Source organism: Hyla sarda, chromosome 1 (genome assembly GCF_029499605.1).
Source record: "Hyla sarda isolate aHylSar1 chromosome 1, aHylSar1.hap1, whole genome shotgun sequence".
Lineage (NCBI taxonomy): Eukaryota > Metazoa > Chordata > Amphibia > Anura > Hylidae > Hyla > Hyla sarda.
In genome coordinates, this window is record NC_079189.1 from 230,270,059 (window position 1) to 230,294,274 (window position 24,216).

Below are 24,216 nucleotides of genomic sequence, written 5' to 3' on the forward strand. Positions count from 1 at the left end.
AAAAAAAAACTGTTGTCAGTATATCTTGTAAAATTTAAGCAATTGTCCAGCTTTCTGCTTAAATAGTACCGTATATACTCGAGTATAAGCCGACCCGAGTATAAGCCGAGACCCCTAATTTCAACCCAAAATCCCAGGAAAAGTTATTGACTCGAGTATAAGCCTAGGGTGGGAAATACCTCATCCCCCCCTGTCATCATCCAGACCCGACATTAACATCCTCATCATCATCCCCTTGTCATCATCCCACACATCCCCCCTTCATCATCCTCTTATCATCCCACACATCCCCCCTTCATCATCCCCTTGTCATCATCCCACACATCCCCCCTTCATCATCCCCTTATCATCCCGCACATCCCCCCTTCATCATCCCCTTATCATCCCGCACATCCCCCCTTCATCATCCCCTTATCATCCCACACATCCCCCCTTCATCATCCCCTTATCATCCCGCACAGCCCCCCTTCATCATCCCCTTATCATCCCACACCCCCCCCTTCATCATCCCCACCCCCCTTCATCATCCCCACACCCCCCCTTCATCATCCTCTTCTCATCATTCGCCCTCAGTGGTCTTCAACCTGCGGACCTCCAGAGGTTTCAAAACTACAACTCCCAGCAAGCCCGGGCAGCCATCGGCTGTCCGGGCTTGCTGGGAGTTGTAGTTTTGAAACCTCCGGAGGTCCGCAGGTTGAAGACCACTGCGGCCTTCAACATCATCCAGCCCCCTCTCACCCCCCTTTAGTTCTGAGTACTCACCTCCGCTCGGCGCTGGTCCGGTCCTGCAGGGCTGTCCGGTGAGGAGGTGGTCCGGTGGGGAGGTGGTCCGGGCTGCTATCTTCACCGGGGGCGCCTCTTCTCCGCGCTTCCGGCCCGGAATAGAGGCGTTGCCTTGACAATGACGCAGAAGTACGTTGGCAATGAACGCACCTATGCGTCGTTGTCACGGCAACGTGACTATTCTGAGGCCGGGCCCGAAGCGCTTAGAAGAGGCCTCCCCGGTGAAGATAGCAGCCCGGAACCAGTATCCCACCGGACCACCTCCTCACCGGACAGTCCTGCAGGACCGGACCAGCGCAGAGCGGAGGTGAGTACTCAGAACTAAAGGGGGTGAGAGGGGGCTGGATGATGTTGAAGGCCGCAGTGGTCTTCAACCTGCGGACCTCCGGAGGTTTCAAAACTACAACTCCCAGCAAGCCCGGACAGCCGATGGCTGCCCGGGCTTGCTGGGAGTTGTAGTTTTGAAACCTCTGGAGGTCCGCAGGTTGAAGACCACTGCGGGTGGGGGAGTTCACTCGAGTATAAGCCGAGGGGGGTGTTTTCAGCACGAAAAATCGTGCTGAAAAACTCGGCCTATACTCGAGTATATACGGTATGTCAAATTGCATGTCTATAGGTAAAGCTAACCTGCTATTTATTTTTCACAGTGCTTTTTGCTTGGTTGATTTAAAAATATATCTGTAATTTAAGAGAATTTTTTAGGATGAGCTGTCATTGTATGTACTTGAGGAGTCAAACTATTTCTAGCCATTATATAACTTGTTTATGGCATTTTTTACCAGTTTTACCCTGTGCAAGTAATATATCTATTAGTCAACTTTCCTTGATCTCCGCTGCAGAGTATGTAGAGACTTGCCACTAAGAGCTTTTTATTAGGCAGGACACACAAATAACAGGAGACCCTGCTTCCTGATCCCTCTGGTGAAACCCCAAAAAAGTATCAGCAGCATGGAGGACACTATAGAGCAGTACCTGAGCAGTGAAGATTTTAGACTGAATACTGAGGTTAGGCAATAAGCCAGATCCCAGTTAAATTAAATATACAAAACACAGGCTTATGGTTAGTGATGAGCAAATTAATATGGAATGAATCTGATTATTTTGGAATTTTGTAATGAGTATTTATAGTAAAAGATGAATAATGTGATGAGTTCCAGAATAAACTATGATGTATAATATCTTATACAATGAGTAAAGATAATAAATAAATGATAAATAAATAAAATTCTATGAGTATATCAGCATAGTCATAAATAACAACAACAAAAAAAAACTATAACAAGTTATAACAATTGCAGCGCAAGATATTAGTTATGATCACAAGAAAGGTACAGTATAATAGGCATTTGATTTAATGTTTGGACTGCTTCCACACTCCTCTCCATACATTAAGAATAAAGAAATACTGTATCAGCTAGTTTTCCTCAAAGTTATTATGATACAGTATCTGAAAGGGATTCAGGTGATACCAGGAAATGTATGTAACCATGTGTTGCAGTTGATTCTTTTCTTTGTACCATAACCATTCTGTTGTGCTAGTGCAATTTCATGTTTACAATTGATAGTTACATTTGCTATTTCTTGAATTAATGGGATGTCAGAAGTTTTCCATCTCATAAGTATTGGTGGGCGGTAAAAATGATGTGACAAATGGGTATACGGAATCTGTCTGGAAACTCATGGATGCCCAGTAATAATAGAGCTAATCTCTGATAAGCTTTTCAACATCTAACCAAAATGTTGCAATAATAGGGCAATTCCATAGAAGGTGCTTCAAGGTTCCTGTTTCATAGCAATGTCTCCAGCATTTATTAGAAATGGTTTGATCAAATCTTGGTAATTTATCTGGTGTATAATACCAATTGGTTAGAAATTTCACGTATTGTTCCCAATGGTTAATACACATTGAGGATTTTTGGGCCCAAATAAAGTTTTTTTCCCATGTAGTTATAGGTATAGTAATGTTTAATTCAGATGGAAAAGTGATTGTCTAGGATATTGGGATAGATTGAAGTGATGACAAAAAAAATTTAATATTACTTTTATGGAGGATTTCCGGGGCTCCCAAAAAATCTCCCAAGAACCGCGGTAAAGTAACAGTTTTGTTTGGGAATTTATGAAAATAATGTATAATTTAGTTACCCCTAGTTATACCAGTTTGAAGTAAGCAATATTCAGTAGCAAGTTCTTGAAAGGACAATAATCTATTACCTGTAAACATGTTAGCTAAACATTTAATTCCTAAATCGTACCAAGTAGTTAAGTTAATATAAGGGGAATGGATGTTAATTGAATAAAGAGCAACGTGATAGGATGAAACATATACAGTCATGGCCGTAATTGTTGGCACCCCTGAAATTTTTCAAGAAAATGAAGTATTTCTCACAGAAAAGGATTACAGTTATACATGTTTTGCTATACATATGCTTATTCCCTTTGTTTGTATTGCAACTAAACCAAAAAAGGGAGGAAAAAAAGCGAATTGGACATAATGTCACACCAAACTCCAAAAATGTTCTGGACAAAATGATCTATATATATATAAAACTCAATGTGTGTGTGTGTGTGTGTGTGTGTGTGTGTGTGTGTGTGTGTATGTATGTATGTATGTGTGTATGTTCCACAAAAACTTCCAAACGGCTAAACATATTAACATGAAACTTGGCACACATGTTACTTATATGTCAACAACAAACATAGGATAGGTGATTTAACCCTTACTCACCCCCATTTGCCAGGGCGGGGTTTATGTTTAAAGTCATATACAAGTCTATGGGAAATATATGTTACTGCATAACTTCCAAACAGCTGGAGATATTCCGATAATACTTTGTCACATGTTACTTATATGTCCACTTAAAATGGACATATAAGTGTTAAATAAGTTAATTTAACACTTAACTACCCCCATTTGTGAGGGTCGGGGGTTTTGTTTAAAGTCCCATGCAAATCAATGGGAAATGTACGTTCCCACATAACTTCAGTACGGCTGAAGATATTTCAATACCTGGTACACATATTACGGGTCGGGATAGGAGGTCGGGATAGGAGGACAGGATAGGAGGTCAAGATAGGAGGTCGGGATAGGAGGACGGGATATGAGGTCGAGATAGGAGGTCAAGATAGGAGGACGGGATGGTCGGGATAGGAGGTCGAGTTAGGAAGTCGGGATGGGAGGTCGGGATAGGAGGTCAGGATAGGAGGCCGGGATAGGAGGACGGGATAGGAGGTCGGGATAGCAGGTCGGGATAAGAGGTGGAGATAGGAGGAAGGGATAGGGGGTTGATAGGAGGACGGAATAGGAGGTCGAGATAGAAGGTCGGGATAGGAGGACAGGATAGGAGGTCGAGATAGGAGAACAGGATAGGAGGACGGGATAGGAGGTCGGGATAGGAGGACGGGATAATAGGTCGAGATAGGAGGACGGGATAGGGGGTTGAGATAGGAGGACGGATAGGAGGCCGGGATAGGAGGACGGGATATGAGGTCAAGATAGGAGGACGGGATAGGAGGACGGGATAAGAGGTCGAGATAGAAGGACGGGATAGGGGGTTGAGATAGGAGGACGGGATAGGAGGTCGGGATAGGAGGACGGGATAGGAGGTCAGGATAGGAGGACGGGATAGGGGGCCGAGATAGGAGGTCGAGATAGGAGGACGGGATAGGAGGACGAGATAGGAGGTCGGGATAGGAGGACGGGATAGGGGGTCGAGATAGGAGGTAGGGATAGGAGGTCGAGCTAGGAGGTCGAGATAGGAGGACGGGATAGGAGGACGGGATAGGAGGTCAAGATAGGAGGTCGAGATAGGAGGTCAAGATAGGAGGATGGGATAGGAGGACGGGATAAGAGGTCGAGATAGGAGGACGGGATAGGGGGTTGAGATAGGAGGACGGGATAAGGGGTTGAGATAGGAGGACGGGATAGGAGGTCGGGATAGGAGGACGGGATAGGAGGTCGGTATAGGAGGACGGGATAGGAGGACGGGATAGGAGGACGGGATAGGAGGACGGGATAGGAGGTCGAGATAGGAGGACGGGATAGGGGGTCGAGATAGGAGGTCGAGATAGGAGGACGGCATAGGAGGAAGGGATAGGAGGACGGGATTGGAGGACGGGATAGGAGATTGGGATAGGAGGTCGAGATAGGAGTATGGGATAGGACGGGATAGGAGGTCAAGATAGGAGGTCGGGATATGAGGTCCAGATAGGAGGTCAAGATAGGAGGACGGGATGGGAGGTCGAGTTAGGAGGGCGGGATATGAGGACGGGATAGGAGGTCAGGATAGGAGGTCGGGATAGGAGGACGGGATAGGAGGATGGGATAGGAGGTTGAGATAGGAGGTCGGGATAGCAGGTCAAGATAAGAGGTGGAGATAGGAGGATGGGATAGGGGGTTGAGATAGGAGGACGGGATAGGAGGTCGGGATAGGAGGACGGGATAGGAGGTCGGGATAGGAGATCGAGATAGGAGGACAGGATAGGAGGTCGAGATAGGAGGTCAAGATAGGAGGATGGGATAGGAGGACGGGATAAGAGGTCGAGATAGGAGGACAGTATAGGGGGTTGAGATAGGAGGACAGGATAGGAGGTCGGGATAGGAGTACGGGATAGGAGGACGGGATAGGAGGATGGGATAGGAGGTCGGAATAGGAGGACGGGATAGGGGGTCGAGATAGGAGGACGGGATAGGAGGTGGGGATAGGAGGACGGGATAGGAGGTCGAGATAGGAGGACAGGATAGGAGGACGGGATAGGAGGATGGGATAGGAGGTTGGGATAGGAGGTCGGGATAGGAGGTCGAGATAGGAGGTTAAGATAGGAGGTTGAGATAGGAGGACGGGGTATGAGGACGGGATATGAGGACGGGATATGAGAACGGGATATGAGAACGGGATGTGGGGTTGGGATATGACAACAATATATAAGGACGGGATGTGAAGTCAAAAGCTTCCTCCTTTGTTTATTTTCCTCCCCAACAAGGATGAGGAAGGAAAAACCGGGCAACGCCGGGTACTCAGCTAGTTGTTAGATAAATAAAGAAAAAACAAAGATGCGCTCCTAGTGCAGGCGGTTTAAAATTGAGCTAAGGTACACATATGAGATTGCAGGCTTACCAGACAGTGTTGTTCTCAGGGTACAACACCTCAGCAGGCACGTAGAATTGCTGTTGGAGTGAAGGTCAGCAGCCACAGTGTCCTTTCCAGATGGCCAAGGTCAGCTGGATAATGCAGGTGAAATTGTGGATAAATCCAAAAAAGAGAGGACTTTTCGACTGGCGCTTCTCCTCTCAGGAAAATTGTGGAACCAGCAGCTCACATTGTAGAAAATGGTAATTTGTTGATGCAACATAAAAGTTTTGAGTCCGCACCGAACCCTTCATCAGGTATAATACAAGGATACACAAACACAGTTTTAAAGACCTGGGAGACAAACTTCATCCGGGTCACAGGTCACAGTAAAAAAAAAAAAAATATCTCTGGAGATGGACTTGTAACCTTGAGGTTGTTGACTTTTTTCCCCCACAATTTTGGTTCTCAAGTCCTCAGACAGTTTCTGTTGTCCATGCTTAGTGTGGCACACACAGACACACTGTTAGGATTCGGCAGGCTGGATATGGATCCTCTGTGTCAGTGAGGGATTGGCGTGGACCGGTTCTAGGTTGCTACTGGTATTCACCAGAGGCCGCCGCAAAGCGGGATGGTCTTGCTGCGGCGGTAGCAACCAGGTCGTATCCACCGGCAACGGCTCAACCTCGCTGACTGCTGAGAAGGCGTGGGACAGAAGGACTAGGCAGAGGCAAGGTCAGACGTAGCAGAAGGTCGGGGCAGGCGGCAAGGTTCGTAGTCAATAGCAATAGCAAGAGGTCAGGAACACTGGTAAGGCAAACACTATAACGCTTTCTCTGGCACAAGGCAACAAGATCCAGCCAGGAAGTGAGGGGGAAGTGAGGTTAAATAGACAGGGAGTAGGTGTAGGCTAATTAGACTGATTGGGCCAGGCACCAATCATTGGTGCACTGGCCCTTTAAATCTTAGAGAGCTGGCGCGCGCGGGCCCTAAGGAGCGGAGCCACGCGCGCCAGGACGTGACAGCCAGGGACCGGGACAGGTGAGTGACTTGGGATGCGATTCGCGAGCGGGCGCGAATCGCATCCCCGCCGACAGAGTCAGTGCAGCGCTCCCGGTCAGCGGGTCTGACCGGGGCGCTGCAGAGAGAGGAACGCCGCGAGCGCTCCGGGGAGGAGCAGGGACCCGGAGCGCTCGGCGTAACAGTACCCCCCCCCCCCCTTAGGTCTCCCCTTCTTTTTGTCCGGTTGTCGCTCCACCAGGGACGAGGACTTTGGGAGCGATTGTAGAGTCTCCTTCTGGAGGACAGAGAAGTCCTGGGTATACACATCAACGGCAGGCAGTTCAGAAGGAGTGAGAATGGGGAGGGGGGGCAGAGGGTGAAGCTTGGTAGGGCAGAGTGTTACCAGGACGGAGGCTATGAGGAGGCAAAGCATAGTCCTGATAGGCCTTGGGGAGACCAGGTGTAGGAGGAGGCACTGAGGCTCGCCTGACGGGACTGGGAGCAGATATGTGAGGCATTTTTTGTGGCAAGAAGCACCCCAGCTCTTGATCTCCCCGATGGTCCAATCAAGGGTAGGAGAGTGGCGTTGGAGCCATGGCAGACCAAGGAGGACTTCAGAGGTGCAGTTGGGCAAAACAAAAAGTAAAATTTTTTCGTGATGCAGTACAATGCTCATGAGCAGGGGCTATGTGCGGTAACGCACAGTGCAGTCAAATTTCACTCCGTTGACCGAGGAAATGTAGAGCGGCTTGGCGAGACGGGTCACAGGGATGCAGAACTTATTAACAAAAGAGGTCAAAATGAAATTTCCCGCAGAACCAGAGTCCAAGAAGGCCACAGCTGAGAAGGAGGAGTTGGCAGAAGGAGAAATCCGTACGGGCACAGTGAGACGTGGAGAAGCAGACTTCAGACCAAGAGACGCCACTCCCACGTGAGCTGGGTGCATGCGTTTCCCAGACGTGGAGGACGAATAGGGCAATCCACCAAGAAATGTTCGGTACTAGCCCAGTACAGACATAAATTTTTATCTCTGTGGCGAGTCCTCTCTTCATGGGTCAGGCGAGACCGATCCACTTGCATAGCCTCCTCGGCGGGAGGCACAGGGGTAGATTGCAAAGGATACTGTGAGAGAGGTGCCCAGAGATCAAGGTCTTTTTCCTGGCGGAGCTCTTGGTGTCTTTCAGAAAAACGCATGTCAATGCGGGTGGCCAAATGGATAAGTTCATGCAGGTTGGCAGGAATTTCTCGTGCGGCCAGCACATCTTTGATGTTACTGGATAGGCCTTTTTTAAAGGTCGCGCAGAGGGCCTCGTTATTCCAAGATAATTCGGAGGCGAGAGTACGAAATTGGATGGCGTACTCGCCTACTGAAGAATTACCCTGGACCAGGTTCAGCAGGGCAGTCTCAGCAGAAGAAGCTCGGTCTGGTTCCTCGAAGACACTTCGAATCTCAGCGAAAAAGGACTGTACGGAGGCAGTGACAGGATCATTGCGGTCCCAGAGCGGTGTGGCCCATGACAGGGCCTTCCCAGACAGGAGACTGACCACGAAAGCCACCTTCGACCGTTCTGTAGGAAATTGGTCCGACAACATCTCCAAATGTAGGGAACATTGTGACAGGAAACCACGGCAAAGTCTAGAGTCCCCATCAAATTTGTCCGGCAGGGACAAGCGGAGGCCAGGAGCGGGCAGCACAGCTCAAGACATTTCTCCAATCTTTAGCTTGTGTAAGTTCATTTTCAATTTAAACCCATCTTTTAGATTGTTTAGCAGGGATTAGCTAAGCAAGAGATTGAGAAATTATGCTTGGTTTTCTGTATGCTTCTAAATGGTGATCATTTAAACCTCCAAACTGAGTAGGTGACAATAAGATGTTGTGAGCCACTCTACATTATTTTATTTTACCCCATATAAATTTGTAAAGTCTTTTTTGAAGTTAGTCTATAGTCTTTTTACAAATTTAAATTGGAAGAGACCTAAATAAATATAAAATCTTAGGTAAAATAAACATTTTATATGTTATTATTCTTCCAACCCAACTAATTTCTTGTTTTTCTATTGAGAGTAAAGATTTTTCTAATGTGGCTGTTAATTTGGGGAAGTTTTCTTTAATAAGAAGTTTATGGGAGCGAGTAAGATAGATACCCAAATAAGGTATAGCATCCAGTGACCATTTAAAAGGAAAACGTAGAGAAATTTTTGTTTTGGTTAAACGATTTAAACGTAGGTCTAACATTTGTCTGTGTTCAGTTTGTAATATGAGACTTCTCAAAATGTTTTAAGAATTTTGCATATGAGGATTAGAGAGTTTACAGGATCAGATATTGTCATAATGACATTGTCAGCGTATAGGCTGATTTTGTGGTTAAAGTTTGGATTGTCAATACCTTTGATCAATAAAGAGTTTTTAATTGAGGCAGAAATAGGTTCCAAGACTATAGAGAATATTAATGGGGAAAGGGGGCAACCTTGTCTAGTGCCACTAAATATATTAAAGGGTTGGGATAGAATCCTTTTACATATAATGAGGCTTTTGGTTTTGTGTAGAGTGCTGAAATAGCAGATCTTAGGGCTTCAGGAAGACCGAATTCTTGTAAAGTTGCGTTCGTATAGCCCCAATGAACCCTATCAAATGCCTTCTCTGCATCTAAAGATAGAAGCAGAGAGGGTGTTTTGTATTGATTTGCATGTGTGATAGGATTAATAATTTGTCTAGTCCCATCACTGGTTTGTCTGCCTCTTGTGAACTCCACCTGATCCTCATGAATGATTGTGTTCATTATTTTATGAACTCTATTTGCAATACAGTTATCCTTGCATATAATTTAATATCTTCGTTAAAAAGCGATATAGGGCGAAGAGCTGAGAGCCAGGTGGGGTCCTTACCAGGCTTTGGGATGTCGACATTGTGAGCCTCCAACATTTCAGGGGGCAGATTGCCTGTAGATATAGCTTTATTAAAGGGATACTCAGGTGCTTAGACATCTTATCCCCTATCCAAAGGATAGGGGATAAGATGCCTGATCGCGGGAGTCCCGCCGCAGGGGACCCCCGTGATCTTGCACACGGCACCCCGTTTGTAATCAGGGGGATAAGATGTCTAAGCACCGGAGAACCCCTTTAAAAACTTTCTTCAGATTTATTAAAACATTTGATCAGTTTCTCTTCTACAGCCTCTGTGGTGTGCTGTATTATGCTATTTTCTCTTTATACTTATACACAGGCTATATGATTATCTCCTTGCAGATTGCATGTGTGAGCTGTCCTACTAGACTTCTCTCCACCCCCCCAAAAAAACTCAGCCCCCTATTCACAATCTGTAGCATCCAGATGGCAAGAGTTCTTCTTATGAAAACTATTTGGCATTCAGAAAGCAAATTAACCAATGTAAAGGTGTCCATAGCCTTAAAAGGTGAGGGTACAAATAAGGCTTGGAGTTAAAAGATCCCTATGAATTTCCAACAGGAAAAATAGCAACACAAAGTAAGAAAAGTATGTATTATGTGTAACGTTGCTGGTTGGCAACCACCAGAGTACCGTGTGTCCTGATTCTTACCAGCGTCGGGCGACATACTCAATGCCATGTATCTGCTGTATTTTTTTGTTTTCCTGCTCTGGTGTGTCTCTTGCTGCAGTTTCCTCTCTGTCCACTAGGGGCTGCGCTAGCACTGACTAAGTTTTATAGAGCCAGCGTGCACTCCCTAATGGATCCTCCTCCAATCCCAGGCAGGCACTGCATATATAAGTCTGCCACACCTGCTGCTCCAGGTCTCAGCAAGATTGTGTATTCAGTACAACTATGTCTGTCTGCTGAACCCATGTTTCTGATCCTGCCTGTCTACTGGACTTTGCCTCTTTTTCATCCCTTGAACTCTGTCCTGTCTCCCCTGTTACTTAACTTGTACTGTCTACCACGATTCCTGCCTGTTTCAGCTTGTTCCAGCCAGCCTGCACCTGTAGCCATCTTGGTTAGCTGTTGTCACAGTACCTGCTCTGCTATAAATACCTGTTCAGTTCTGCTGCGTCTGGTGCTATCTATAATGGCAGTTAGCCCCATTCTGCCTGCCTGGCCAGCTGCGACTTGTGGCATTGTGGGACCACACCCAATCATAACAATGACAGTCACAAGAACCCCATAACAGTTACAATAAAAAAAAAATTCAGAGCAGTCAGTTGTCAGGGGCAGCACTCTGGCCAGTCATTCTGGCCTTGAGCGCTCCCCCCCCCCCCCCCCTGACTTCCCTGGCTCCAGGACTCGCACACGTGTCCGGGGTGTTACTAGTGGCAATGCTCCAGCCATGTTATCCGGCCATGAGCGCACCTCTTCTGTCTTTACTGTTGGCTCCGGGACTCGCTATGCGGAATGCTCCGGCATGCAATCCCCGGGCATTCCCTTACCTACATCCATCCCTGGCCTCTCTGCTGTCTTGCCTCGCAGGCGCACGCATCCCCTATCCTTAGGGCACGCATGCGCTTGCGTTGATAAATTAAAAGGGCCAGTACGCCCTTAATTGATGTCCTGCTGGGTGGACCCTATATAAGTCTTGCATTTTCCTAGTGTGGTGGTGGATCTTCGTGCCTTGTGCCAAGAGAAAGCATTACTGAAGTGTGTTCCATATTGTGTTTCTGACCTCTCGCTTGTGACCTGACCTTGCTGCCTGCCTTCTGACCCATGCTATGTCCGACTCCGCCTTCTTCTGTGCCTAGCATCACCTGGGCAACCCGTGCCAGGGGTAGCGACCTGGGTGCCGCCTGCCGCAGCAAGTCCATCCCGCTTTGTGGTGGGCTCTGGTGAAAACTAGCAGCATCTTAGACTCCTCTCCCTGGTACGGTTCAGTCAAAGTTCACACAGGACAGCGGATCCACTAGAACTACTCAGCCCTTACGGTAAGATCTTTACATCAGTGCATTTGTGGTCTCAATGTCACTTTGCAAGGACATCACTGCACTATCCCCTCCTCACCACTTTCTTGAAGGCTCAACTACAAAAAATGCACTATGTGTCAGAAAAACATTTACAAACATTCTTCTAACCCACATAACAATTCTGCATCTTTTTAAAATCATTTCCATTTTTCTGTTTGAATTTTAAAAAACGATAGTATAATAATGGTGAGTGATGTATAAATACCTTATAATTTTATTCTATGCTGATGAACAAAAAATCTTCTTGTAAAATATTTCCAGACTTAGTATTTTGAAAATTTCTGCTTCAAGTTATAAAAATCTCATTCCTGCCACAGGGAAATACAAAGAGATTAGGTTGAAGCAGCTGCCCACTGTCCATATGTAGAAATAGTCAGGAATTATATCATGCCAAATGTAGCTACAATCTTAGTCCAGAACAAACATACAAAAGCACAATTTCCCAGATGGTGAATAAAATTAGAATTTTATTGTGTCCATGAAAAAAGACTGACAGATATGATTTTAGAGATGCACACTCCAAATCACCAGACAGTTACAGTTTACCCACTGTTGTCTGACATACAGCTCACAAAAAGTTGTATTAGGCCCCCTCCATACATACGTTTTAATTCCACCAAAAAACGTATTGCAGCTTTGCACATGCATTTTTTGAGCAGGAAAAAACATGAATGTTTGAGAAAAACACCATAAATGGGTAGGTTTATATATCCCCTTCATTTTCCAGCTAACATTTTGCCACATTTTTTTCATCAAAAATAAGGAAATAAATTCTTTATTTCATTTTTTCCAGAAACACACCATGTGTGAAATCACCCTTATAGAGACTTACTAAACTGTGTATGGGGGAGACGGTAAACTTTAGTTTTCATATGGCAAAGATCCAACATGGAAATACAAATTATTTACCAAAGTTTTTATATTGTCCAAAGCTACATGTAAAAGAACCTTTACCTGTACATGTATTTTCTTAGGCAAAAAAATTCTAAGTGAAAACTGTATTATTACCTAGTGCTGGGCGGTATACCGGTTCATACCGAATACCAAATTTTTTGGGCTGCACAATATGAATTTTCCCCCATACCGCAATACCGGTTGGGCCCCTCCCCCTCGGGAATGTATTATCAGCCCAGCGCTGCGCTGTCCCCACATCGGGGAACTAATCCTATGTGACCCACCAGCGCCCCCAATTAATGATCAGCCCAGCGGCTGTCCGGGCATGCTGGGAGTTGTAGTTTTGCAACAGCTGGAGGTCCGCAGGTTGGAGACCACTGCTGTACGCTGTATGCCTATGCCCAGGTTGCAAAAGATACAGAAAATAAACTTTAAACTCACCTACATCAGCCACACGCTGGGGACGGGGAACGTTGGACAGCCGTCAGCCTATCACCGGCCGGAGCGATGTCCCGCCCCGGCCAGTGATAGGCTGAGCCCACTGTCATGTAAGAAGCTCTGGCCGGCTTCTTACATGACAGTGGGCTCAGCCTATTCAGCATACAGCAGTGGTCTCCAACCTGCGGACCTCCAGCTGTTGTAAAACTACAACTCCCAACATGTCCGGACAGCTGTTGGCTGTCCGGGCATGCTGGGAGTTATAGTTTTGCAACAACTGGAAGTCCGCAGGTTGGAGACCGCTGGCGTACAGTGAGATCCATCGCCGGCGGCCCCCAACAAAGAGGAGGAGGGCAGTGCCTGAAGGTGACATCTGTGAGTAGTATCCCGCTGGGCTGATCATTAATTGGGGGGAGCAGAACAGTGCTGGCGGGTCACATGATTTGGGGGGTGGGGCGGGGGGGGTCGCTGAACACTGCGCGCGGGTCACATGATTGGGGCGAGGTTGAAAATACCGTTATATATACCGTGGAACCGCCGTAAGTTAAAAAAATACTGTGATACACACGTTTGGTCATACTGCCCAGCCCTATTATTACCTACGGATAAAATAAGCCAATAAGTAAAAAATATTATTACTTATTTTGTAGTGATCATGTTTTGATGAAGAGGACAGTGCTTTGTGCTTTCAAGATGTTAGACCACTGTTTTTTTTCTGGAGGGAGACATCACAATCTTCACACAGTATTATTTTTTTTTTGGTGCACATTTTTGACATAAAGCTAAGCCAACTAATAAAACTTTAACTAGGCAGCCTACAATGCTCCTGCTTTCCAAGCAACATAAAAAAATGTTGGACTCTCTAGTCTTAAATGATATATATAAATGAAAGTGTGCATTTATGGTAAAGGCTAGCTCCATGTTATTAATGATGGCAAGAATGGTTGCTCAGTCAGTGGATGGCATAGGAGGCTTTACAATTTTCTGCCTGATGTTCTTTAAAAAATTTTTTTAAATGAAATGGTCATGGTTATGTGGTATAATATTATATGATAGTTCATAACTGCTAGTGTAAAAAAAGATACAGTCATGGCCGTAAATGTTGGCACCCCTGAAATCTTTCAAGAAAATGAAGTATTTCTCACAGAAAAGGATTGCAGTAACACATGTTTTGCTATACACATGTTTATTCCCTTTGTGTGTATTGGAACTAAGCCAATAAAGGGAGGAAAAAGGCAAATTGGACATAATGTCACACCAAACTCCAAAAATGGGGTGGACAAAATTATTGGCATCCTTTCAAAATTGGGGAAAAATAAGATTGTTTCAAGCATGTGATGCTCCTTTAAAGACACCTGGGACAAGTAACAGGTGTGGGCAATATAAAAATCACACATTAAAGCAGATAAAAGGAGAGATGTTCACAAGGAAATTTATCAAGCTCCTTAGGAGATATTGTTTATGTAAAAAAAGTTGCATGTACTTGCGCATGTGCAACTTTTCTATACATGCTGCGACTTTTTGATTTTTGCTTATTCCAAAGCACATGTCTGATATCTGCTCACATAGTAATTTTTTAGTTTTTTTCACTTTGCAGTGGTCATGTATTTATCAAATGCAATAGTCGCTATTTATGAAGAAAAAAAGTTGCATATCCATTTAAAAGTTGGAATGCAGCTATTTAGTGCCAGGCAGGCCAGTCAGGGTGTCAACCGATGCGGTACGCCCCCCCCCCTCTGTTACTCTCTAGCAACGCTACTGGTAATAAAGGGTAGATAAATAACTTCGGCTATTAACATAAGGGAAAACTTTTCTGCTTTAAAAAATGCTTTTGTAAGCGGGTTTCCCGGGTTTTACTTACGTGCGATTTATTTATCAAGGTCGTGCTACTGGATAAATAGGTCGCATGTAAGCAAAAGTAAGTAAAAAAAAAAATTGTCATATAAAAGCCATACGTTTGAAAAGAATTATAAATCTCCTTCTTAGTCATTGCATTGTCTGTCTGTGTGTGCCATACTAAGCATGGACAACAGAAAGAGGACAAGAGAAGTGTCTGAGGACTTGAGAACCAAAATTGTGAAAAAATATGAACAATCTCAAGGTTACAAGTCCATCTCCAGAGATCTAGATTGCCTTTGTCCACAGTGCGCAACATTATCAAGAAGTTTGCAACCCATGGCACTGTAGCTAATCTCCTTGAGCGTGGATGGAAGAGAACAATTTATGAAAGGTGTCAATGCAGGATAGTCCGGATGAAGGATAAGCAGCCCCAAACAAGTTCCAAAGATATTCAAGCTGTCCTGCAGGCTCAGGGAGCATCAGTGTCAGCACAAACTATCCGCCGACATTTAAATGAAATGAAACGCTATGGCAGGAGACCCAGGAGGACCCCACTGCTGACACAGAGACATAAAAAAGCAAGACTACATTTTGACAAAATGAACATGAGTACCGTATATACTCGAGTATAAGCCGACCTGAGTATAAGCCGAGGCCCCTAATTTCAACCCAAAATCCCAGGAAAAGTTATTGACTTGAGTATAAGCCTAGGGTGGGAAATACATCATCCCCCCCCTGTCATCATCCAGACCCCCGTCATTAACATCCTCATCATCATCATCGCCTGTCATCATCCAGACCCTCATCATCATCACCTGTCATCATCCCCTTGTCATCATCCCACACCCCCCCTTCATCATCCCCTTGTCATCATCCCCACCCCCCTTCATCATCCCCTTGTAATCATCCCACACTCCCCCTTCATCATCCCCTTGTCATCATCCCCACCCCCCTTCATCATCCCCTTGTAATCATCCCACACCCCCCCCTTCATCATCCCCTTGTAATCATCCCACACACCCCCTTCATCATCCCCTTGTCATCATCCCCACCCCCCTTCATCATCCCACACCCCCTCTTCATCATCCTCTTGTCATCATCCGCCTTCAGTGGTTTTCAACCTGCGGACCTCCAGAGGTTTCAAAACTTCAACTCCCAGCAAGCCCGGGCAGCCATCGGCTGTCCGGGCTTGCTGGGAGTTGTAGTTTTGAAACCTCCGGAGGTCCGCTGGTTGAAGACCACTGCGGCCTTCGACATCATCCAGCCCCCTCTCACCCCCTTTAGTTCTGTACAGTACTCGCCTCCGCTCGGCGCTGGTCCGGTGCTGCAGGACTGTCCGGTGGGGAGGTCGTCCGGTGGGATAGTGGTTCCGGGCTGCTATCTTCACTGGGGGCACCTCTTCTCCGCGCTGCGGGCCCGGAATAGAGGCGTTGCCTGGACGATGACGCAGAAGTACGTTGGTAATGAACGTACCTCTGCGTCGTCGTCAAGGCAACGTGACTATTCTGGGGCCGGGCCCGAAGCGCTTAGCAGAGGCCTCCCCGGTGAAGATAGCAGCCCGGAACTACTATCCCACCGGACGACCTCCTCTCCGGACAGTCCTGCAGCACCGGACCAGCGCCGAGCGGAGGCGAGTACTGTACAGAACTAAAGGGGGTGAGAGGGGGCTGGATGATGTCGAAGGCCGCAGTGGTCTTCAACCTGCGGACCTCCAGAGGTTTCAAAACTACAACTCCCAGCAAGCCCGGACAGCCGATGGCTGCCCGGGCTTGCTGGGAGTTGTAGTTTTGAAACCTCTGGAGGTCCGCAGGTTGAAGACCACTGCGGGTGGAGAGTTCACTCGAGTATAAGCCGAGGGGGGTGTTTTCAGCACGAAAAATCGTGCTGAAAAACTCGGCTTATACTCGAGTATATACGGTAAGCCAAAATCCTTCTGGTAAAACATCTTGTGGACAGATGAGACCAAGATAGAGCTTTTTGGTAAAGCACATCGTTCTACTGTTTACCAAAAACAGAATGAGGCCTACAAAGAAAAGAACACAGTACCTACAGTTAAATATGGTGGACGTTCAATGATGTTTTGGGGTTGTTTTGCTGCATCTGGCACTGGGTGCCTTGAATATGTGCAAGGCATCATGAGATCTGAGGATTACCAATGGATTTTGTGTTGCATTGTACAGCCCAGTGTCAGGATAGGGGATAAGTGTTTGATCGTGGGGGTCAAAACGCTGGGACCCCCGTGATCTCCTGAATTGGGACACAGCTTCACCCCCTCCCTGCCCCCTCCCCATACAGTTCTATGGGAGAGGCAGGGAGGCATGAATGCTGCCTCCCCGCCTCTCCCATAGAACTACATGGAGGAGGCTTGTCGGCCGTGATGTCATGCTGCGGCCGACACGCCTCCTCTATGTAGTTCTATTGGAGAGGCAGGGTTGCAGCATTTGTGCCTCCCCGCCTCTCCCATAGAACTGTATGGGGAGGGGGCGTAAATGTCGAACTCTCACTGATCGCTAATGCGGGGGCCCCCCGCGATCAAACACTTATCCCCTATCCTGTGGATAGGGAATAAGTTTTATAACACTGCAGATGTCCTTTAAACCTGTATTTTATACCCAAGGAAACTGCAGCATATGCAGGCAAAAATGGCATTGATCTACTTCATTTTATTATGAACACGCCGTAAAAACCTTGAGTTTACAGTCTCAAGAACATAATTTGTCTATCAAGGTTATTAAAAAAAATGCACTCAATTTTCTCTTTATTCTAGACATTCATCTAATATTAGATGAAGTTTCTAGTTTGGCATTCACACGGATTGGAAGGATTTATAGAAAGCATAATAAAATAAAAAAATTGCATTCATTAAATTGGTTTATGAAGGTCGGCGTTGTTAAGAATCAGCCTTACAATATATAAGATCTTTTATCTCCATATTTGAACGTAAAGCATATACTCTTGTTTGTGATTTTTTTAATTTTTTTATTTGCTATTACTTTTATTTTGGGTACAGAAAAAATATATAAATAAATAAAAAAATATATATATTTTTTTGTTTCATATAGTCAAAATGTAACTAATCAGATATATAATATTGTCTAACATATACCTAAGTGCAAAAACATGTCAAATGTTTTATTGAATATTAGTACATTAACCCCATGGCGACCATTTCATGTTAATTAATGGGCTGCAGAGCTGGTAAGCGTGCCTGTAGACTGTTCATTAACATAGAGTTGACAGCTCTGTGCATGTTTGCATGCAGTAATGACATCACAGGGATTCCCTCAGCAGAAAGAGGTAGAAATGAAAATAAAGGCTTTAGGCATCTCTGCTCTTAATTATCTTATTACAAAGTTGAAGATTTTTTATAACCTTAGCTAGTCCTGGGCAATGAGAAGAGCAGCCTGACTTCTTATACAGTAAAAGCCCACATGCACTTGTCATGCCTTTTGCTGTTGGACTGTCCAACTCTTTAAATGGACACTATCAGAATCCTGAGAGGATTTCTAACACTGTAAGCCAATGAAAAGAGGTATTTTTACAATAAATATAGGTAATAGAGGCATACAAGTCAGGATTAGGCACTGAGTAACATTTTTTTTTGTGGGATCTGAACTTTAAAGACTCTTCTTCAACAGATAATGTACGGGGAAAAAAGGGATTTCAAGCCTGGAAGCAGCTAACAAAATAACAAAATGTGGAAAAAAGTGAGTCTGAAGACTTTCTGAAAGCATTGTAGCATAAAGCATGAAAAATACAAATGAATCATATAATGCATAAGTCACTCACCATTCTCAAATGTGTGTCATTGGTCCCAAAGCTGCTTGGTATGATAACTTCAATTACAGACTCTTTAATCATTGAGAGAAAGTCTACACATCTGGATAGTCGCTCAAACAGGTGTCATCCAGCCAACTTAGTCACATAAATCCAGACAAGGGTGGGGAAAACAAAGATTAAGAACAGAGTATCCCTATCAGAGTTACCATGTACTTTCCAGAAGTACCCACCCAGAAGAGTGTAACCCTGCAAAACTTTTGCCTATTAAATCCTGAATTTCTCCCTATGAAAACAGCCTAGAGGTGTTTCCACTGTTTAGCGAGCCAATGTTATCAGTGAGCTAAAATGGATAAGGAGTTTATTAAAAAGTACAACAAATAAAGTGGATAAGGAGAATGTCAGGAGACCAGATAAAAATGTCATAATATATAAAATAATGCTCACCCATTGGGCTCTTTAAAAATTGAACAGAAATATTTATTGAGGCATTTGGCTAGTCCTTTATCCTCTTATACATATATTCCTTCCTTTACTTTTAACTTAGTTAAATAGTTTTAAATAGTTATTCCTTGTTTTAATTTATATATATGAAGATATAGCACATATGTGTGCAGCGCATACGTGTGCAGTCTTGAATTTTTTTAACCTAAGCATATAAACAATACATGACCTGTTTTGAATTACTATAAAGAGTGCATACATGTACTGTCCTAAGTACTATCTAATATAAGCATGCAAACATCATGATCTTTAAGGCATATAGGCGTTGTGAGACAGCGACAGGAATGGTCATTGGGGATTGCTATATTTCCCCAAGGTGCCTGTCGTATGTGCAAACCATGTTTCAGGAAGTGCATATCCCATCCAGCGAAAGCTGGGTGAGATATGGGGAATCCAATAAATAGTTAAAATCCCTGGTGAAACTTAGCTTGCTAAGGAATTTGGTTATTGAGTCTGGATTTTTATGGGATGAAAGGCAGGTTTGGTAGTGGTGCATTTATTCCCCTTCCTAGGCCAATCCAGATTATGAAGTTGGCCCAAAGTCAGCACAGGTACTGTGGCTAGTGAATACAGGGCTAACATTACTACTTGGCTATGAAGAAGCTTAAGAGTCCTTAAAGGGTAGCTCCCACCATCCTCTTTTTTTTTTCTGTCCCTGCCTATTGCCCATCTATCCCTAACCCCCTCCCTGCCTTTATTTTTTATTTTTTTATTATCTTAAAAATGGCATTTTGTCTGCCTGGTAGTGTGCTCACTACCAGGCAGACTTCCCTAGCAGGCACCACGTCACTGATGCCTGCTTGGGGCCGACTTCCGCCCTTAGTTCTCCTGACAGGGTGCCTCCAGCTGTTTCACCACTACAACTCCCAGCATGCCCTGACAGCAAATAGATGTCAGGGCATGCTGGGAGTTGTAGTGGTGAAACAACTGGAGGCACTCTGTGTTGGAAGACACCCAGCCCCCGACCAATATCACCCCCCCCCCTCACCTGTGCCAAAGCATGAGTGGGGGTCCGTAGCAAGCAACAAGCGTGTACCCGGCTTCCTGTCATGCTCCTACACTCTGTAAACTGTCTCTATGTTTCTGGAGGATTGAAAGTCCTCCAGAACCATAGAGAGAGTTACCAGAGTGTAGGAACATGACAGGAAGCTGGGCACACGCTTGTTGCTCAGTGTGATATGGGCCCTCCTGTAAATGGCTCCCCCCTCTCCATATAACGCGCTCCCCCCGGCAATGACAGGACACAGCTGCAAGGAGCAGTGAGGAGGCGGCGTATCCCCACTGGAGCCAGGGCTGTAAGGAGAGGTAAGAGCCATGTGCCTCCCTGCTGCAGGGAGAATATGCAGCAGGGAGGCAGCCAGTGTGAGAGTCCAGGGAGCCAATGCGCAGCCCTGGATTTCACTGTGCTCGCTCTCGCCTGTTTGATTGACAGGCGGGAGCGAGCACCGCAGTGACTGGAATTTCGACTCATTTGCCAGGCTCAAATGAGACGAAATTCTGTAGTGACGTCACTGCCGGATGCATTCGGCCACTAGGAGGGCGACCCCTAGTGGCCGAATTTAAAAGTGATTTTAAACTGGTTTAAAATCACTTTTTTTTAATTAAACTATATTAGAGATATGTTGTAGTACTTAAGTACTACAACATATCAATTTTTTTTATTTCATGACAGTGCCCATTTAAGTGCGCAGCCTCAAAAGGAAACATTTATCATGTGTAACACATTTCTGGTGATTGTTTCATTTGGTGACTGGTAGTCAGCCACCTGTACAGAAAGGGAAGGTTTTATGTAGTTAGCGCCAAATGGGTAGGATTTATTTTGTATGTGTTTGTGCCTGAAGTTAAATAATGCAGAGGAGAGAGGAAAATCAGAAAACAGATTGGAGCACTCCCTGGTGTGATATTGTGACCAACAATGTATCCAACACATCAAATATAAGTAAACTGCTTACCTTTCGATGTTGAATACAGAGTTCAACACCTATCAGCGTGTAAGTTGTGCCAAACGGCAATGTTTCAGGCAGCTGCCTGCATTCCAACTGATGATCCAGAGATGAGCAAATACTGAACTGTGAAACAAACCTCGGGCGAACCTCAGGAAAAGCAGGCTGCCTGATGGTGCTTAACTGTTCAGTGGTAATGAGAAAACACGGACAACATATCAAAAATAAACCAGATAATATGACATTAAAAGATATTGGCAACGTGTTTCGAGAAGTGTCCCTTCTCTTCGTGAGGTCATCCTACCTGACGAAGATAAGGGGACACTTCTCGAAATGCCTTGTCCATATCTTTTTAATGTAATACAATCTGTATTTTATTTTTGATATGTGGTCCGTGTTTGCCCACTACAACTAAACAGCTCTGCACCCTCACACGCAGCAGTGTCTCTCCATACCCAGAGAAGCAATACAACACAACCCTTTAAGGCCCATTATCATTACAGTGCACACATATGTGTATATGTAAATTTAATAAAAGGGTCAATGATAAATCATTCAGCTATTTATCACTGATCTTGCACGATTACACCCAAAAAATTATCAGTAAATGTAAACAGCGCTCATGGTGACATTCACATTTGCACAACCCCACTTGAACATTGCATCAGCTGTATAATACCACAGGCACCTGCAAGCCCACACTGCACTGTAGTAATAGAGCAGTATGCAGGAACAACTCACATATTGCAAGGTACTATTACAGTGTTTGAAAGGAATGGGTTAAAAAATGTGATAAAAAAAAAACTTTTGACATGTCGTATAGACAACCCAAAGTTTTCATCGAACGGGGCCTGACAGTGTCCTCACCTTCCCCAATATATGGATTACATATAGTGGGAGCACGCAGGGATAGCTGTGGCTGTAAATCTGTTTGGCAGCCACTAATGGACTATTCCCACCTATTGACAGAAGACCCTTTCATGTAAGAATCATTGTTATTTACTTCACTTGTCTATAGCTAAGGATACTATTACAGTGGTGAATATTCTACTGTCTCTATTGACTGTTCATGAATTTATAGATAGTGGACAACCCTATATTCAAGGTACTGTGTATAATGCAGGCCACTTGAGAATTTTGCCAAATCACCATGAGCCAACCCAGGTGCCAGAGGGGTGCCAATACCCTGATAGATCGATTCTACTCCAGGAACAATCTGAAGTAGGAAAATAGAAAATTTCACATCTGTCAGCAGTATTTTTATAGTTGGTTCATGGAGAAATAATAATTGTGCCACAATTTAAGCTGTCACCCTGAAAAATGTGTTAGAAATAGTCATAAAGCTCGGAACAGGGAATTGATGGTTTTAATATTATTCTATTCCTGATAGATTATTGAAAAGAATATTTTTTTCTTATTTTTTTCAATTAAAGTTGTATCATGATAAATGACACTGATGGCATAGCCATAAGATAGAAACCTAATCACTAAGGGGGAGATTTATCAAAACCTGTGCAAAGGAGAAGGATCAGATCGCTTTATTATAAAGGGGCCAATTGTGCTGTCTGATGTAAATGTTAAGGTTCTCAGTAGATACCATTAGGGAGATTTATTAAAACCTGTTCAGAGGAAAAGTTGATGAGTTGCCCATAACAACCAATCAGATCGCTTCTTTAATTTTTCAGAGCAACTCATCAACTTTTCCTCTGGACAGGTTTTGATAAATCTCCCCCCACAAGTTTACTGGTATTAACTGTAAATTAAATCTTCAGACATATTTGAGGTTAAACTTGAAATAGGCTGTTCCACCTTTTTAACCTACAAACTAAACACATATATATGCATTCCCTGGTTGCATTCTAGGAGTATGAAGTGTATTTACAAGCTTAGCGTGCTTCATACCTGCTGAGTTTCAGCTGCTATTAGCAGCCAGGACTCACTGCAAATGCTGGACATCACACATTAACCCTTTAGATGCCATAATCAAAGTCAATTGTGATATGTAAAACTGTTTAGTGGGGTTGTTCTGGACCTCTACAACGCCTTTTCAGGTTCCCAAACAGTAAACATGACAGGTCAAGGTCACTTACCCACCTACCGGATGTCAGATTAGTGCTCTGACTATACAGGCTCCTCGGCAGCCTTTGTAAGCATAGCGCCTATAACCAATCTATAATGCTGTGCTATAGCATAACTTACAAAGTGTTTGTAATTGAAAGATTTATAATAGTCCCTGATGGGCAATAAAAAAATAGTGATAAAATATTTATAAAATATCATTCTTAAGAGGTATGTCTTCTTGTAAGTGTGGGCTGTTGCTGGCAAAGAGTCAGCATCCCTTTGTGACAACTTTGTGATGACTTTGTGACGATGCTTTGTGACAATTTCACCATCTTATTTCACATAACAAAAGTGATTGGTGGTAAACTAGTAAAGTGTTTTTTTCTTTTTCACAAGTCTGTGAATATGTCCCCCAGTGACTTTACAGAAAAAGGCCTATTTCTTTTAAAGGACTCACATGTCTATGAAGTCTGGAAGTAGCTCCCAGCAATTGGCATTGTTGTCCACGTGCATACCAGTAATTGCAGTTACAGTTGTTTTGGTTATTATAGTTACGAATAATCCTCTATAAAAGCAAGAACCGATGATTCATTTCCTAAACGTGGTCTCAAGATAAAAGTACCAGGATGCAAGTCAAGGAACAAGTCTTATTTATACAAGGCACTATTGTTTAAGGAAGATGCCTGGTGGTTCTTATCCTTTTTATTCGCAGCATGGAAACAGCTTTATCAGGCTCTCTGGAGGATTAGTAAAGCAAAATATTTCTCAGGTTCAAAAATAATCTCTGGACGAATTATGCTTAACAATATTACAAGAATGCTGCAGACTGCAAGTTTTATACAGTAGAAATTCTTCTCTTTGAAAAATGATGTTTCAAGTTATCAGTTCAAAATGTTTTCTAGAGATGTAGCACATGTTTACTATAAAAATGCTGTTTTTACCCAGGCTTGAAATCCAGTGAAATTATTGGAAATGCCTCATTA

At 44.4% G+C, this 24,216-nt stretch overlaps 1 protein-coding gene across 8 annotated transcripts in view; it reads left to right on the top strand.

The window, feature by feature from the left end:
• Positions 1-24,216, top strand: part of TMEM150C (transmembrane protein 150C) — a 225,095-nt gene that overhangs the window by 148,906 nt on the left and 51,973 nt on the right. Inside the window, exon 1 of one of the 8 annotated variants that reach the window (XM_056568918.1) lies at positions 20,490-20,534. The exons of the other annotated variants lie outside the window; for them this stretch is intronic. The gene's annotated coding sequence lies outside the window, so the exon portion shown is untranslated. Of the gene's footprint in view, positions 1-20,489; positions 20,535-24,216 lie in introns of those variants that run through there. 8 annotated transcript variants of the gene reach the window in all.